This window comes from Siphateles boraxobius, unplaced genomic scaffold (genome assembly GCF_051911475.1).
Source record: "Siphateles boraxobius isolate OS27281-9 unplaced genomic scaffold, OSU_SipBor_1 25, whole genome shotgun sequence".
Taxonomy (NCBI): Eukaryota; Metazoa; Chordata; class Actinopteri; order Cypriniformes; family Leuciscidae; genus Siphateles; species Siphateles boraxobius.
The window spans coordinates 17,749,348-17,765,651 of record NW_027508866.1 but is presented as its reverse complement, the minus strand read 5'-3'; the positions used below and the strand labels follow the sequence as shown (position 1 = coordinate 17,765,651).

Sequence of the window (16,304 nt, the reverse complement as noted above, 5' to 3'; positions counted from 1 at the left end):
CTGACAGAGGTCTGGACCCAGGGACATGCGGGGTGGCGCATCTGCTCACCTTCCTACAAGAGCTGTTGGATAAGGGGAGTAGAGGATGACACGGGAGTGGATTTTCACTCCTGTCCCGTCCCACTCCCATAGAAAGAAATCTTGTCCCGTCCCACTCCCAGACCAAAGTTTAAAAAATAATCCCATCCCATCCCGCTCCTGGTAAATTGACTCCCAATCCCATCCCGCTCCTGTTTAAACTGACTCCCGCTCCTGTACCGCTCCCATATACGGCAATTTTCGCTTGATGAACGAAGCGATGCTTGGCTGATTTTTTCTCGAATATGCCTTGCAAGTGTGCCTCTTCAGACCGCTCGTCCCTGAATCACTTGCGTACTTGACTAAGACTAAGCATGTCTTACAAGCAGCGTACATTGTGCTATCACCGTCACATTCTACTCTCATAAACTTAATTAATATTTCAGACTTTCCGACCAGTTCTGTGAACTTAATAGACATGTCATTACTTCTGACTTTGCGCTGTAAATCATTTTTTGCCACATCGACTTCTCCGCGGCTGTTAGCTCCCTCCATCACTGCTCTTTGAATTTCGGCGGTAAGCTGTGACAAAAAGCACTGATGGCTTCTGGGACGGCTGGGTCGTGTAGTTATTTTTTAATTGCGTTACATTGTAGGCGTATTAAAAGGAAACTACAAAATGATGCATTTACTTTTTTCTTTTTTTGTCGTCTTTGCTATTGGTTGATTCCCGCTCCCGTCTGCTCCCGTTAACCATTTATCCTGTACCGTCCAAATCCCGTGATTGATAGCAAAGATGACTCCCATCCTGCAGGAATCCCACGGGAATCCCGTGACCCGTGGGATTCCCGAAAAAATGTCAGCCTCTAAAGGGGAGGTCCCCATCCACGCTCAAAGTATACGTGGCGGCCGTGGCAGCATTCGCAGAATTGACGCAGGGCCAGTCATTGGGAAGACATGAGTTGGTCATCCGCTTCCTTAGAGGAGCTAGAAGGATGAACACGCCGCGCCCCCCGTCGGTTTCTATGTGGGATCTTTCATTGGTCCTCAGGGCCCTGAAAGCCTTTCCATTTGAACCACTAGACCCCGTGGGGTTGAAATATCTATCACTGGAAACTGTCTTTCTGACTGCACTGTCGTCAGTAAAACGTGTGGGGGAGCTGCATGCGCTGTCTGTCAGCGCGTCGTGTCTTGAGTTAGGGCCGAATGACTCTTAAGTCATCCTCAGACCTAGACATGGCTATGTTCCTAAAGTGATGGGCAGTGCTCGAAGTGGGGCGGTACTCACCGGTACGCAGTACCGGCACTTCTACATTTTACTCTTAAGCGTACCTGCACTTTTTCTTGCGTACCGCTACTTCTCGCATGTAGCCGGTACTCGACCACTGACAGAAAAAGCGCCAGTGTCACGCCCGTTGATATACTTCGTTTGCAGTGCGTATGCAGTGCGTATTTTTTCCGCACCCATGTTAACAGGTTCGAGCTTTCACACTGCACGCGCATGCGGTCCGTCAATGCTCTCCTGGTGCTGTGGGTATACAGCAGTGCAGAGATCGTTCCGAGTCTATTTTTGCTGTGCTGCACGCGGTGAATTAAAGTGACAGCTCATGGTTTGTGGTCAAAACACAGATTGACATGAAAATATAATAATCTCACCATAAATGAATTTAATTAAATAAAATGTAATAATTTAAATGTATTTTTGGACTTGCAGACTTTCCGTTTTTCGCACGCACGTGCACACACGCACGACTTGTTTTAATAGGCTACATTTATGTTGTTAATAAATAACAACAAGTTTTGTTATAAGTTTTGTTTTTCACTGTAGAAATCTCAAATGTCATGATTTGCCAATGCAAGAGAGTACCGGCACCTTTCTTTTCCCACTTCAAGCACTGGTGATGGGCACTCCATTCAGAGCGCAAGTTATTTCGCTGTCCGCTCTGCCAGCACCTGACAGCAAAAGTGAGGTGAATCTCCTCTGCCCTGTCAGGGCGCTGAGATTTTACATTACGCACTCCGCCTCCTTCAGGCGTTCAGAACAGCTTTTTGTTTCGTTTGGTGACCGCACCAAGGGTCTCCCCTCCTCGAAACAGAGCCTATCCAGATGGATAGTGGACGCTATAGCAGCTGCTTACGCGTCAAAAGATCTGCAATGCCCTCTGGGCATCAGGGCTCATTCCATGAGAGGCCCCTCCATGAGAGGCCCCGTCATGGGCGTGGTCCAGTGGGATTTCTATCCATGTGTAGCTGCGGGCTGAAGCTCTCCGTCTACCTTTGTCAGGTTTTATAACCTAGAAGTTCCTGCCTTGCAGGCTAAACTTTCGTCAGTTTGAAGGAGAGGTGTATTCTGCCCAGATCTTCCTGCTCAGATCACTCTCACGTGACTCAGCTCTCCTGGTTGAGCTGCACTAGTAGGGTATGTGCCATGTGCCTATACAGACCGGCGCGCTGCTCTGTATTCCCTATGTGTGCTTATGTACAAGTGATGTCCCGCGTGGCTGGCCACGTTATTTTTTCCACTTATGGGGTTCCCCTGAAAGTTCGGGGTCTCATGGTGGATGCTTGGCGCGCACGGCGTTGACAAAGTGTTCCCGTAGCGTAAGCTAAACTTAAGCAATAGAAGAGAACCTCTCGTAAGAGAACGATACTCGGTTACTAACGTAACCTCGGTTCTCTCTAGAGAGGGAACGAGTATTGCGTAACCGGCCGTGCTCGCGCCACGAGCGACTTCGCTTCAGTCGACGAAAAACCAGGGAAGTCAGCCTACAGCCCCTACTTTTATACGCTAAGCCACACCCATTCTGGCGGGCTGTGACGCTATGAAGGCGCGGGCGCCCTTCATTGGGCGTGACGTCACGCCGGGCTCACTGGTAGGCTGCAGCAGTTGCCCGCAGGGCAGCCAATGAGCACGCGAGATGGCCTGCTCTAGGTCTGCATAGCTGCTGCACTGCGTTGACAATGAATACAAAATTAAGGATAATTTTTTGGCTTCAATATCTCTAGAAAATGAATCTTTCCCGTAGCGTAAGCTAAACTTACACAATACTCGTTCTCTCTCTAGAGAGAACCGAGGTTACGTTAGTAACCGAGTATCGTTAATAACCAGAACTGCATGCATACTGTGGAGGACATTGTAGCCGGAGCTACTTCTCTCCATTTATTTCTATGACGAGTGACGCCTGTTTCACACATACACACACAAAAAGCGGTTTGGGAAATAAATTCATGATGTACTCGCTCATTTAATAAAAATGTAACACAAATAAAAAAGTTAACGTTACATAGTGTAGCTTTAAGGAGAGCTGAAAAGCGCGCCACTTTTAAAACAAAGGACCAGAATGTGGAACAATAACGTTTTATGGAGATTATCTTATTTTTTATAATCATTTGAAGACTAAATCAAACTTATATTATGGTTCAATCACACGTCCTTAACACTAGGCAGTGTATAACTTACAGCACAATAGGCCTACAGTAAACAGAACGAACATTAATTAACAAAATGAACACTACCTACAACACAAAATCCACTTCTATACATGTTATTATTCTAATTGACACACTCTAACACACACTCTATTTAATCGTGTATTTTTTTATGACCTCTAAATGTTAGCAGCTGAACTATGAAGATTGCTATCGCTGTCTGAGCTTTTTTGAATATATAACGTGCTATAGAATTAGCTATTTTTCAGGAAAATAACATTGCACTTTATAGTTTAGGAGTACAGTTTATTCATCTTAATTTCAAACAATAAAAGAAAGCTTACCTCTTAACAGACGAAATCCACTCCCGAGTCCCTTCATCAGCGTGATTGAAGAGGGAAACCCCTTGCAAGTTAACGCAAAGACAGACAGCGCATGCGCAACAACAGGAAGTTAAACGGTCAAAATTTTAAATCAAAATATTAAGTTTCCTCAACTTAATTGTTTGTGTTCATTGGACAAAATAGTAGTTCACTTGCAGATAAAAAGTTTCCTCAACTTAATTGTTTGTGTTCATTGGACAAAATAGTTGTTCACTTGCAGTTAAAAAGTTTTTATAAAGTAAACTCAACATTGCAGTCAAAAATTTGCCCACTCAACTTAAAATTTTAAACTGAGTTAAGAATTTGCAAGTTGGATTTTTTACAGTGCACAAATGAAAAGTTGTTCCCTTTCAGTCGATAACGTCGGACGTAGTCGACGCCGACTGAAATGGCTCCCTAGCGTGATCCCATTTCAGTCGGCGTCGACTACGTCCTCCGTTCCCTCCTTCAGGGAACGGTGGGTTGCATACGCAACCAGGACGTTCTCTTTCATAGGTTCACTCAACGCTGCGGAAAGCGCAGTGGGATATCCTCTGGATGTGCCGATTGCCTGAAGCCCTATAGAATCACGCCAATTCATTGGCTGATGGCGCTCGCGCAAGCTGGCTCCGCCCCGACGCTCTTACGTCGTAGCATGACGAACGCGCGCGCCATCCTCTCCTCAGATTTCTCTGCCTTCACGAAGCGGTCACATCTTTCCCTTCATTCGGTTTTTCTGAGCCCGAATTTTTCGAATTCAACTACAGCTTTCGTCTCAACACTTCAGCGACTGGCATAAGTGGAACTCTGTTCTCCTCACAGTGAAGTGTCATGGATTATCGACGCTGTTCTCCGCCATGCGTTCGTTTCATTTCGAAAGACGACCCTCACAGTAAGTGTGTTAAATGTATGGGTTTTTCGCATGCGCGTGAGGCTGTATTAGGATTGTCAAAATGTAAATTTTGTGACAATCTCCTTCTCAAAACCCCCCGCTCTAGACTCGCGGTTTTTGAGAAGGAGTCATTCGTTTCCCCCCGTCGCGCTCCCGAGACCGCTGAGGCCTCTCGTGGATCCGCGGCCTGGGGCTCGGATGTTGAGCTCGAGGATATTGAGTACGAGCAGACGGGCCTCGCCCTTTCTCTCCCTCCCTCCCCCGAGCACGCACGTGGCGCGGTTGAATTCGCGCATGATTATTTATGCCCCAGCCCGGGAGCCCGCGAATCGGTTTCTTTCGGTCTGGATGACGTGATTTACACTGCAGCTTCCGACTCCGAGGATTTCGGGCCTGCTTTGACTGATGACGTTATCCCGCCTAGCGGCCAGGACGCGCGGCCTACTCCGGCCTACACTGAGCTTATTGACGTGCTTTCGCGCGCTACAGGGAAGCTCTCTATAGACTGGCCTGTTGAGCCCCGCGAGTCTCAATCGTCCAAACTCGACGAGAGATTCCTTAGTGGACCTAATTCTAGGCCAGAGCGAAGAAAGCTCCCCTTTTTCAGCGATCTGCATCACGAGATCTCCAGATCCTGGAAGCAGCCTTTCTCCGCACGCCTTACTAATGCGGCAGCCGCTGACTTCACCAACCTTGTGGGTTTTGTGGAGCAGGGTTATTCCGTTATTCCAGCGGTCGAGGACACGCTGGCTAACCACCTCGCCCCGTCGTCTGCACCGTCCTGGAAGTCGCGTACCCTCCTTCCTTCCAAGGCTTGTAGGACTACTTCCTCCCTTATTGGGAAGTCTTACATGGCGGCTGGTCAAGCAGGCATGGCCCTGCATACCATGGCCATCCTTCAAGCCTACCAAGCGGACGTCCTTAAGGACATGGACGAAGGAGAGGGACTGACGCCCGAAGCTGTTAAAGAGCTTCGCAAAGCCACAGATCTGGCCCAAAGAGCCACCAAACACACTGCTCGGGCTGTAGGTCGCTCTATGGCGGGCTCGGTTGCCGCAGAGCGCCACCTCTGGTTGAATCTCACGGAGATCCGAGAAAAGGATAAGAGTTTTCTTCTGGACGCCCCTATCTCCCACTCAGGTCTTTTCGGGGAAGCGGTCAACACGGTGGTTGAGAAGTTCCGTGCCGCTAGGTCTCAGTCGGCCGCGCTCAGGCAGTTTATGCCCAGGAGATATAGAGAGCCAAGAGACTCCAACCCTCCCCCTTCTCAGACCCGAGAACGCTCTGCTCATAGGGTTGAATTCCCTACTAGAAGGAATGACCCGGCTCATCCCCCACCAACTACGGTCTGGGGAGCCCGAGGTCGTCCGTTTCCCAGCCAGCGCCCTCACAAGCGCCTTCAGCTGAAGCGGTCCAACAAATCGGCCGCTCCAGCCTCCTCGAGCCGTTCCTGAGCCGCAGGTCAGAAGGAGGAGAGCCGCACCAGATCTACGAGGTTGGGACAGACCGCGCAAGCGTTTCTGCCCTCCTCCAACCGGCTCTCCTCCTCCAACCCTGTCACCTTCGCCACCCAGTGTGTTTCGAAGTGCAGGTCCTGTTTCACTCTCTTCACCCAGTCCGGAGCAGGAGGAAGGAGATGCGTCTTGCTTTCTCCCCTCGCTCCCGGCGCACGTTATACCTGCCAATCGCTTCCTCGGAGGCACAGTTCGTTTTCCTCTGAAGCAGGCGGACCCAGTTACTTCCATCCAGGTGGTGGTACCCCCCAGTACGTGTCAGGATGCCAAGCGCTCTCCTCCACGGTCAACCACGCCTCCCCATGGACAGCGCGACACCCTATCTCAGGTATGTCCCCTGCACTGCAACACTCCTCTCCCTCTATCACATTTCGTTCAAGAATGGGAACGTTTACCAGGGGTAACGCCTTGGATCCTTCGCACAGTTTGGCTCGGCTACACGATTCAGTTTTGTCGCAACCCCCCCTGCTTCAACGGGGTCTTTCCTACTGTAGTCGACAGCGCCGCTCAGGCTTCTGTACTACAGCAGGAGATTTCATCCCTTCTGCTGAAGGGGGCGATAGAAGAGATTCCTTCGGGGGAAGTCGAACAGGGCTTCTACAGCCGTTACTTCCTGGTCCCGAAGAAGGGAGGCGGCCTGCGGCCGATACTAGATCTTCGCCGGTTGAACTTCTCTCTTTACAAAGGGAAATTCAAAATGTTGACGCTGAAGGCCATCATATCTCATATCCGGCTGGGGCACTGGTTCGTGACAGTAGACCTCAAGGATGCTTATTTCCACATCCAGGTCGTACGGCGACACAGGAAGTTTCTCAGGTTCGCCTTTGGAGAGAAAGCGTACCAGTACAGGGTCCTCCCCTTTGGCCTCGCTCTAGCGCCAAGGACGTTCACAAAGTGTATGGATGCTGCTCTGGCCCCGTTGCGGCTCAGGGGCATCCATATACTCAACTACCTGGACGATTGGCTCCTTTTAGCCCACTCCAGAGAGTTGGTGACTCACCACAGGGACATTGTCCTCCGTCATATTCAGTCTCTCGGTTTGAGGTTGAATACGGAGAAGAGCGTTCTTACTCCAGCTCAGAGCACGGTTTTCTTGGGGGTACACATGGACTCCGTTCTTATGCAGGTCCGTTTGGCTCCTGCACGGATTTCCAGTCTGGAGACATGTCTGTCCCGCTTTGCGCTAGGCCAGCCTGTTTCCGTGAGCACCTGCCGCAGACTTCTGGGCCTTATGAGCGCGGCCTCCCCTGTGCTACCTCTAGGGCTACTCCACATGAGACCTTTTCTGTGGTGGATGAAGCTCTCAGGGGCTCGGCCCACGGGGCCAGCCCTTCGCCTATTGAAGGTGTCGCGCAGTTGCTTTCGCGCCCTGTCAATCTGGCGGGACCTCCTCTTCCTTCAGAAAGGAGTCGGTATGGGTGCGGTATTCTGTCGTCAAATGGTTACGACGGATGCCTCTCTGACCGGCTGGGGAGCGGTTTTCGAGGGCAGGCCAGCGTGTGGGGTTTGGACTAGCGAGACCCTCTCGTGGCACATAAACAGCTTGGAGCTGAGGGCTGTCTTCCTGGCTCTTTGCCACTTTCTCCCTTTCCTCGAAGGGCACCATGTCATTGTCAGAACGGACAATATGGCAGTAGTGTCCCATGTAAACAGACAGGGGGGTTCACGTTCGCACCTTCTTCTGTGGTCCCAGGACAAGTTCCTCTCTCTGAGAGCAGTTCATGTCCCAGGGATTCTGAACCTCGCAGCAGATTTCCTGTCGAGGCAGAAGCTCAGGTCTGGGGAATGGATGTTGAACCGCCAGACGGTGGCCCTGATCTGGGAGAGGTTCGGAAAAGCGGAAGTGGACCTCTTTGCATCTCAGGAGTCGTCCCAATGCCCGCTTTGGTTCTCCCTGAGCCCTCCAGCTCCGTTGGGGATAGATGCATTCGCCCACCCTTGGCCGATGCTGAAACTCTATGCCTTCCCGCCCATCAAGCTGATCCAGGCGGTTCTGTCCAGAGTGAGAGAGAGCGGAGTCCGCCTCCTTCTGGTAGCCCCATTCTGGCCGTCCCAGCCATGGTTTTCGGAGCTGATCCCTCTGTTGGTATCCTCCCCCTGGGAGATCCCGGTCAGGAGGGACCTGCTTTCCCAGCTTCAGGGCAGGATATGGCATCCTCGCCCCGACATTTGGAAGCTGTACGTTTGGCCTATCAGAGGCCGTTAACTTTAAGCTTTGATCTCCCAACCGACGTTCAGGGGACCATTGCGAGTGCTAGAGCCACTTCTACGAGGAGGCTGTATTCCTCCAAGTGGAGGGTATTCGAGGCATGGTGCTTAGCACATGATAGGGACCCAGTTGGCTGCCCAGTAGGCTCAGTGCTGGAATTCCTGCAGGAAAAGTTTGCTTCCGGAGCGGCTGCTACCACTCTCAGAGTATATGTCGCAGCTATTGCCGCTCATAGAGAATCAGATGAGATTCCCTTGGGGAAACTGAGGTTAGTTTCGGTTTCATGCATGGGGTTAGGCGCCTGAGACCGGCTCGCCCCCCTGGTGTTCCCTCGAGGGACCTTCAGTCGTCCTGGAGGGTTTGACAGAGGCTCCCTTCGAGCCCTTGGAGTCAGCCCCTGAGCGGATTCTGACTCTTAAGGCTGCTCTTTTGTTGGCTTTATCTTCACTAAAGCGGATGGGGGATTTGCAGGCTCTCTCTATTAGTGAGTCATGCTTGGACTTCGCTCCTGGCCTGGTTAGGGGTAACCTTGAGGCCAAGGTCGGGGTATGTACCCAAGGTTCTTTCCACGGCGTTCCGCTCTCAGGTTGTTAACCTTAACGCTTTCCACCCTCCTCCTTTTGCCTCTGAGGAAGAAAGGAAACTTAACCTGCTCTCCCCGGTCCGTTCTTTGAAGTTGTATGTAGATCGCTCAGGCGGTTGGAGGAAATCTAACCAGCTCTTGGTGTGTTTTGGTGCTGGCCGCCGCGGGCTTGTGGCATCAAAGCAGAGGATTTCCCACTGGGTAACGGATGCTATTTCGCTGGCTTACGAGGTGCGTGGTTTGCCTTCACCTCTTAGCATCAGAGCACATTCCACCAGAAGTGTGGCTTCCTCTCAAGCTCTTTTTAGAGGGGCCCTCTTGGAAGACATTTGTGTGGCGGCAGGTTGGTCCTCTCCGCACACCTTTGTGAGGTTCTATAATTTAGATCTTGACATGACTCCAGGTTCCCAGGTTCTATCTGCTTGAACCGGTCATGGTTATTATTATTTGGTCTGTTACCAGTTATGGCAGCGCTTAAGCTTGGCGAGTTTGGTATTTCGTTCCCACTGCGCTTTCCGCAGCGTCGAGTGAACCTATGAAAGAGAACGTCTCTGGTTACTTGCGTAACCTATGTTCTCTGAATAGGGAACGAGACGCTGCGTTCGCTGCCAAGCTCCTCGCGCTGCCGACAGTTCTTCTTTTCGGCAGAGAAATCTGAGGAGAGGATGGCGCGCGCGCGTTCGTCATGCTACGACGTAAGAGCGTCGGGGCGGAGCCAGCTTGCGCGAGCGCCATCAGCCAATGAATTGGCGTGATTCTATAGGGCTTCAGGCAATCGGCACATCCAGAGGATATCCCACTGCGCTTTCCGCAGCGTCTCGTTCCCTATTCAGAGAACATAGGTTACGCAAGTAACCAGAGACGTTTTCTAAAGAGGAATGATCAGCTGTTATTTTTCAACAAGACAATACTCCTGCCCAAGTTGCAAAGACAATCAAGAAGTGGCTTGAGAACAGGTAGGTCCATCAGGCTCAAGTTTTGGCATCGGTCAAAGTCCACATTTGAACCCTATAGTGAATATTTGGTCTCACATTAAACTCCCGGTTACCGGTAATTTATTATTTTCAGTCCCTCAAGGTCAGACGTGAACACACTGAAGAGCCACTTTATAGTATAACATTTAAGTTATATTGTAATTCTAATTGAAAGAGACACTAAAAGCTTTTTTCATGTTTAATACTGTAAAGCTGCTTGCTTTTAAACAATCTATCATAAAGTGGTATATTAATAAAGCTGCAAACAACCACTTCCAATGACATCCACATCACTGCGATCAGATGCTTTCATAACTACTGTTCTCATCGCTGTCATATTTGTTGTTTTATTTTGTTATTTCAAACTTCTTTTTTTCCTAAACCGAAGAACGAAAAATAACTTCGCCGTAAGTACGTCAGGGACTTTTATGAAATAATTTAAGACATATCTCCTTATAGGTCTAGATCTTTTTGACATAAAGGGTTCTTTAAAATTGAGTCAAGAATCCAGGGTTCTATATAGAACCCCATTGAAACTTTTTTCTAAGGCCCCATCCACACTACTACGTTTTAGTTTAGAAACGCAAACCTTTTGCTACGTTTGCACCTCCCGTCCACACTAAAATGGCAAAAACGAAGACCTAAAATGGAGAAGTTTAGAAACGCTGCCGACCCCGTTTTGCGTTTTGAATCTACGGAGGGCGTTTTAGTGTAGACGGGTCAAAACGGAGGACTTTAGAAACGATGACGCAGAGGCTCACGCTCGGCTCTTGATTGGATGTCATACAATGCAAAAAACGCACAACAACAGCCTTGACTACCAGTTACGTTAGTGCAAGTAAATTCTGCATTTCACAATGCTATAACTGCCTACATGCGCCGGAGGCAAGCTATTATTCCAGCGATCTGATAGTTCCCGTGTGCAGCGACGGTATCGACCGTACATGGAGCGTCGGTTTTGAGTTGAGACGGGAAGAACCAGCGCATGGTGGGATAATTTTATCAATGAAGTTGTAGTTCCTGAAGAATGGTGCGAAAACTTTTGAATGTCCAGATCGGCACTTATCAACCTCAGCAAAATCTGAGGAATAGTCAATCCGTTTCCTGTTTACACCGGCACGTGCATGCCTAGTGTAGGTGAATGGTGACGTGATCCGCGTTTTCAGTCGTTTTAATGTGGACGGAGATCAGATCTAATACGCAGCTAAAACGCTGGTGTGGACGGAGATTGTATTCGTTTTAATTCTCCGTTTCTAAACTAAAACGCAGTAGTGTGGATGGGGCCTAAGAGTGTTAGTCTAGTGCAGGGGTCTCCAACCCTGCTCCTGGAGAGCTACTGTCCTGCAGATTTCCAACCCCAATCAAACACACCTGGACTAGCTAATCAACCTGTTACTTGATAATTACAGGTATGTACAGTATGTTGAAACAGAGTTGGAACTGAAGTCTGCAGGACAGTAGCTCTCCAGGAGAAGGGTTTGGAGATCCCTGGTCTAGTGTATTTAAAAAAAAAAAAAAAAAAAAAAAATTATTTTATATATATATTATTTAAAACTCCAGTCCGTAACTTTTGGGTTAAAAAAATGTCCAAAATAAATGTTTGAGCAAGTACATAACCAGCCAGTGTTCAAAACTATCTGCTTGCCTTAGCTCGATTCAAAACTGTAAGCTTGTAATAATGTTTTTAATTCCAGTGGTACAGGTGGATTTACGCGGGAAATTCGAGCATGTCTTTGCGTCATTACGTCACATCTGTGCACATAAAAAGGTGTCTCAGCTAGTAGGCTATATTGCGTGTGAGGATGTTGGAGGTGGAGATTTATAGCCTTTTATCACAGCACTTGATATAATTAAACGTATCAATTTGATGGTGGATCCAGAAAGGTTTAAAACGACAATCACCAGTGACAACTAGAGATTCACCCGTTGTAAAATGCAAAAGACTTCGGACTTCGGAGTGGCTACAGAAAAAAAGAGACTACAACCGGGCCCATGCGAAAAAGCAAGGATAGATATGCATCTGATTACAGATACGAGTGTTTGTATTTCAAAGAGTACCAGTTCTAAGTAACATTAATTGGTATGACAATTAGAAATTTACCAACATACATGGTAAAAGTATCTGCTCTCAGTCATGGGCAGCTGTATGCAATGGGTCCTTTTTAAAGAAATAACATGACTTATTTTGTGCAGTTCGCTACATTACTCACCGACACAGTTTGCTAGATTACTCACCGACACATCTTACCCTACTCTCCCCCATGTAGTCTGATCTGTCCTTAGGGGCTTTGCTGTATTAAAATAATAAGGGATTTATTTCATCATTTCAATGACTGTGGACAGAATCAATGCTGGAGTCTGTATGGATCGCTTACTGTCATAGCCTAACAGCTGGCTTATTAAAAAACCATCCTGCCCGCTGGAAGAATCCTTTTTTTAGCAAGTTGCTGAAAATAAACTTATTATACATAAATATTAGTCATATGCTGTACACACTCGGCCTGGTCTGAGAAGCACAGCAGGACAGATTTTCACCAATTTTACAGTCTTTTTTTGAGTAGGGAATGAAGCTTTTTATCTGTTTGCCTGTTTAAAAACAATACAGATAATTGGAGATAATTAGTCAACCACTGTCTTAATATGAAATAAGAGACTATCTACAGTGGGTTCTTAAAGGCTCCTATAGTGAGAAGAACGTAAATTCCCAGAGTGGTAATTGTTGCTGGCTGTGATGTGAAAAGTTCGGTTTATCAGTTCAATCCTTGCCTATGCTGATTAAAATGAGACTTTGAAGGTGGTAAAGAAACATTTCTCTTGAAATATGAATGATGATCCTGCCTGACCCAGTTCTTTGATCATGTCTCTCAGCCAAAAAAATGCTGAATCCCTGAGGAACACAACAAACAAAGCATCATAGTTGGGGAAGTCTGAATGATGCTTTGAAATATTCTGTAGTCACAGATTTTTCAGATGAGGTTACAAAATCGGCATCATTATTACGGCACAGAGAGATTAAATGTGAAGAAATCCACTCTGGAAAAAAAATTGCTTTTTAATTGCACACTTTGAACAATAAAATGCTTTATTCATCCGTACTAAAAGTCTTCATGGCTGAGAGCTCTTCATAATGACTTTTGATTACAAATTAAGATTTTAGATCCCAAATAAAGATATATATTTGACTAATATTGGTATCCAATTCAGTCATGAAACTCTATATGGCGTAGGCTAATAGGTCCTTTACATGCAGTCTTCAAGCAACCACATCATTACCACATTGCACAAGCCAATGAGATTGTTTACTCAACATTGAAATCAGGGGCTCGTTCTTCGTACGTTGCTTAAAACATCCGAGATCAAATGAGACATCCAAGATGATATCATCGTCCTAATCATGATCCGGCTAATTGGGTTCTTCGAACACACCTGTTGTTTATGATTAGTATCGCTGGATTGAGTTATCTGAGATAATTGCGCGTTCATGCGCTGGGTTAAAAGGGGATATGTATCGATAGTAGAAACAATGATCAGCAACGCTGCTATTGGCTGTTCAGCATGGCCAAAGAACGCGCCCAGTTCTTCTCCCAAGGAGAACAAGAGCTTTTAATGGAAGGTTATGCCGAATTTGAATCTTTAATTAAAACGACAGGGAACACCTCGAAGTCTGCAAAATCCAGGAGAGAGGGCTGGCAAAAAGTAGCAGACAAATTAAATGCGTAAGTGCTGTCCATGGTAGATGTTTCCATCACTTTCTACAATATGTATTTTTGCATTTTAATAATTTCATATTTATTTTGTTCTTTTATGTCAGAGCCTCCGCGGGACCCACTAGAACATGGGGACAAGTAAAAGTGAAGTACAAGAATATTCTACAAAATGGTAGCCTTTAATTCTTATATTGTCTTTATTTTAAAAAGCCATTTTTCCCTCTTTTTAAAAGCCACTGTTAAATAATGTGTTTGTCTGTTTATAACAGCCACCAAGAAAAAGGCTGAAAAAAAAAAACAGGTGGTGGTCCTGCACCACCACAATATACCCCAGCAGAGGAGCTGGCCCTTGGGTTGAATGAAAACCCGACCCATTGTGGAGGGCATCCCTGGGGGCAGCTCTTCCTCAGACCCAAAGCCAGGGACCAGTAGCAGCAACACCTTTATTACTGGTAGGCTAAATGAGTTTTCAATTCTCTTAGTACACTGTAAAATTATTTGTTGCTGCATTCAATGAAGTATAATCCAAATGGCTTGTATAGTAATTTAAACCGTTTGTGAAAGTGAAAACTTCTAAACTTTTAGTTAATATAAAATATATTGCCATGAGTTATTGATCACATTATATTTTTTACAGTGTAGTTAATTGTAATGACAATTTTTTTTGTTCCCCTCTTTTGTGCAGTTTTACATAATACACCAACACTTTTACCTGTTCCCAAGCAAGTGGTGGCTGAAGCATATGCAGTAAGTTGTGTACTTTTTCTAACTTGCATAAAGGGAAGAAAGTGCAACACTTTGTAATATCCATTTATTTCCATTGCACAGGACAGTGAAGAAACCCTCTCAGATGACTGTCCTTTGGAGGAAGAACCTGTAAGTGCATAAATAACTTTACACTAATTTGTATATACTTGTGTACCTATTCTTTCTTTCTGCAATATGAGTTGCAGGAGTCCACACCTACAGAAAGGCCTACATAAAGGCCTACAGAAAGGCCTACAGAAGAGTCTGCACAAAGAACTGATACAGAGGTGGACAGTGTTGTACTTTTACTTTTTACTTTTGTTGCATGAGGCATGTTTTGACCCTTTTTCTTTCACAAAATGACACAGGGTGACATCCGTTCCCTATATAAACGGCATCTTCAACAAAAAATCGAGTATTTTGACCTGAAAAAACACAAATTAAGAGGAGAAATTGAACTTGACAACTTGAAAAAGAGAAAAATTGCACTAGAGATAGAGTTGCTTCAAAAGGACCTTCAGAGTAAGTGCTAATACATCATTTGACACATAGTAGTATTGCTGACTTTACATAACTATCTCTTATTGCAGGCAAAGGATGACTTGCTGGCTTTTCTTTATAAAGAATTGTTTAAATAAAACTCCAGGAACTAAGCATTTTTGTCTTGTCTTTCATTACACATTCAAAAATGGTGTTCCACAATTCTGTCCCGTGCAGCTCTGCCACTAGGTTGGTCCAAGTGCACTGGCTGGAGGTCATCATCAGGCTGCACCCCCACCACAGGGGTCCTCTCCTTTCTGATAGTGGCAATGTTATGCAATATGGCACATGCAACAATTATGTCACAGGCCCTGTCAGGTGCAACCCTCAGACCCTTCAGACACTGAAATCTTTCCTTTAGTTGCCCAAAGGTCATTTCAATGCGTGTCCTTGTCCTGGCTAGAGCTGCATTGTAACGGGTTTGTGGTCCAGGGTTTGGGTCAGGGAATGGCGTCATGAAGTACTGCCTGCAGGTATAGCCCCGGTCACCAAGCAGGACCCCGTCAAAATTCCCTGTATAATGGAAAAATGCAGTTTTGTTAGGCTCAGCATAAGTGTGTCTAATACTGTGAGCTTGACATTTATAAGTTCCCTTACCACGTTCAAATAATGTGCATAAATGTGACTCTCTGAAAATTCTTGAGTCATGCACTGATCCTGGCCATTTTGCTTCCACATTTGTTATATGGAACATAGAGTCACACACCATCTAAGAGATTTTAGTCAGTCAACTGCATACTTTTTGATTACATTCATTTTTTTATGTAATATATTACTAATCTGGAATATTATAAATTGTAATAGTAACTTGCCTGCACATTTACACTGTGAACCCCCTTTCGGTTCACAAAATCCCCTTCATTGGGCCCTGGTGGGGCCTTGATGGGGACGTGTGTGCAGTCTATGGCACCAATCACGTTAGGGAAGCCTGAAGGACACATACTGTTAGTCATACTTTTTGGCATGGTCATGATTGCATGTCATTAACAATTATAAATGTACCTGCAATAGCAAAAAACTTCTGCTGTACAACCTGGGGTCTTAAGTGGCTTGGAAATACCAAAACCCCCCCTAAAAACTGCTTGAGTGCCAAGTAAACTTTGCGAATGGCACGACAGACAGCACTTTTCACTAAGTTCTCTGCATCTCCAATAGTGTAAAGGAACGTGCCACTCGCAAAGAATCTCAGGGCAATGCACACAGTCTGTGCAGTTGTCAAAGCCCGACTCCTCCGTGTTGAACATTTAATGTGTGGTTCCAGCAAATTAATGATGTAAATAACACCCTCACGAGAAAAACGATATCTCTCAAAAATTACACTGTCGCGCT

General features: G+C 46.4%; 2 long non-coding RNA genes across 2 annotated transcripts; both read left to right on the top strand.

Moving 5' to 3' along the window:
* Window positions 1-13,568: 13,568 nt before the first annotated feature.
* LOC143750098 (uncharacterized) lies at window positions 13,569-14,040 on the top strand. The gene is made up of 3 exons (XR_013207109.1): window positions 13,569-13,697; window positions 13,793-13,860; window positions 13,958-14,040. It is a non-coding gene; the product is annotated as an uncharacterized LOC143750098 (long non-coding RNA).
* Window positions 14,041-14,056: 16 nt separating this feature from the next.
* Window positions 14,057-14,667, top strand: LOC143750097 (uncharacterized). Its single transcript, XR_013207108.1, has 4 exons — window positions 14,057-14,140; window positions 14,374-14,435; window positions 14,517-14,564; window positions 14,642-14,667. It is a non-coding gene; the product is annotated as an uncharacterized LOC143750097 (long non-coding RNA).
* The last annotated feature ends 1,637 nt before the right edge of the window (window positions 14,668-16,304 follow it).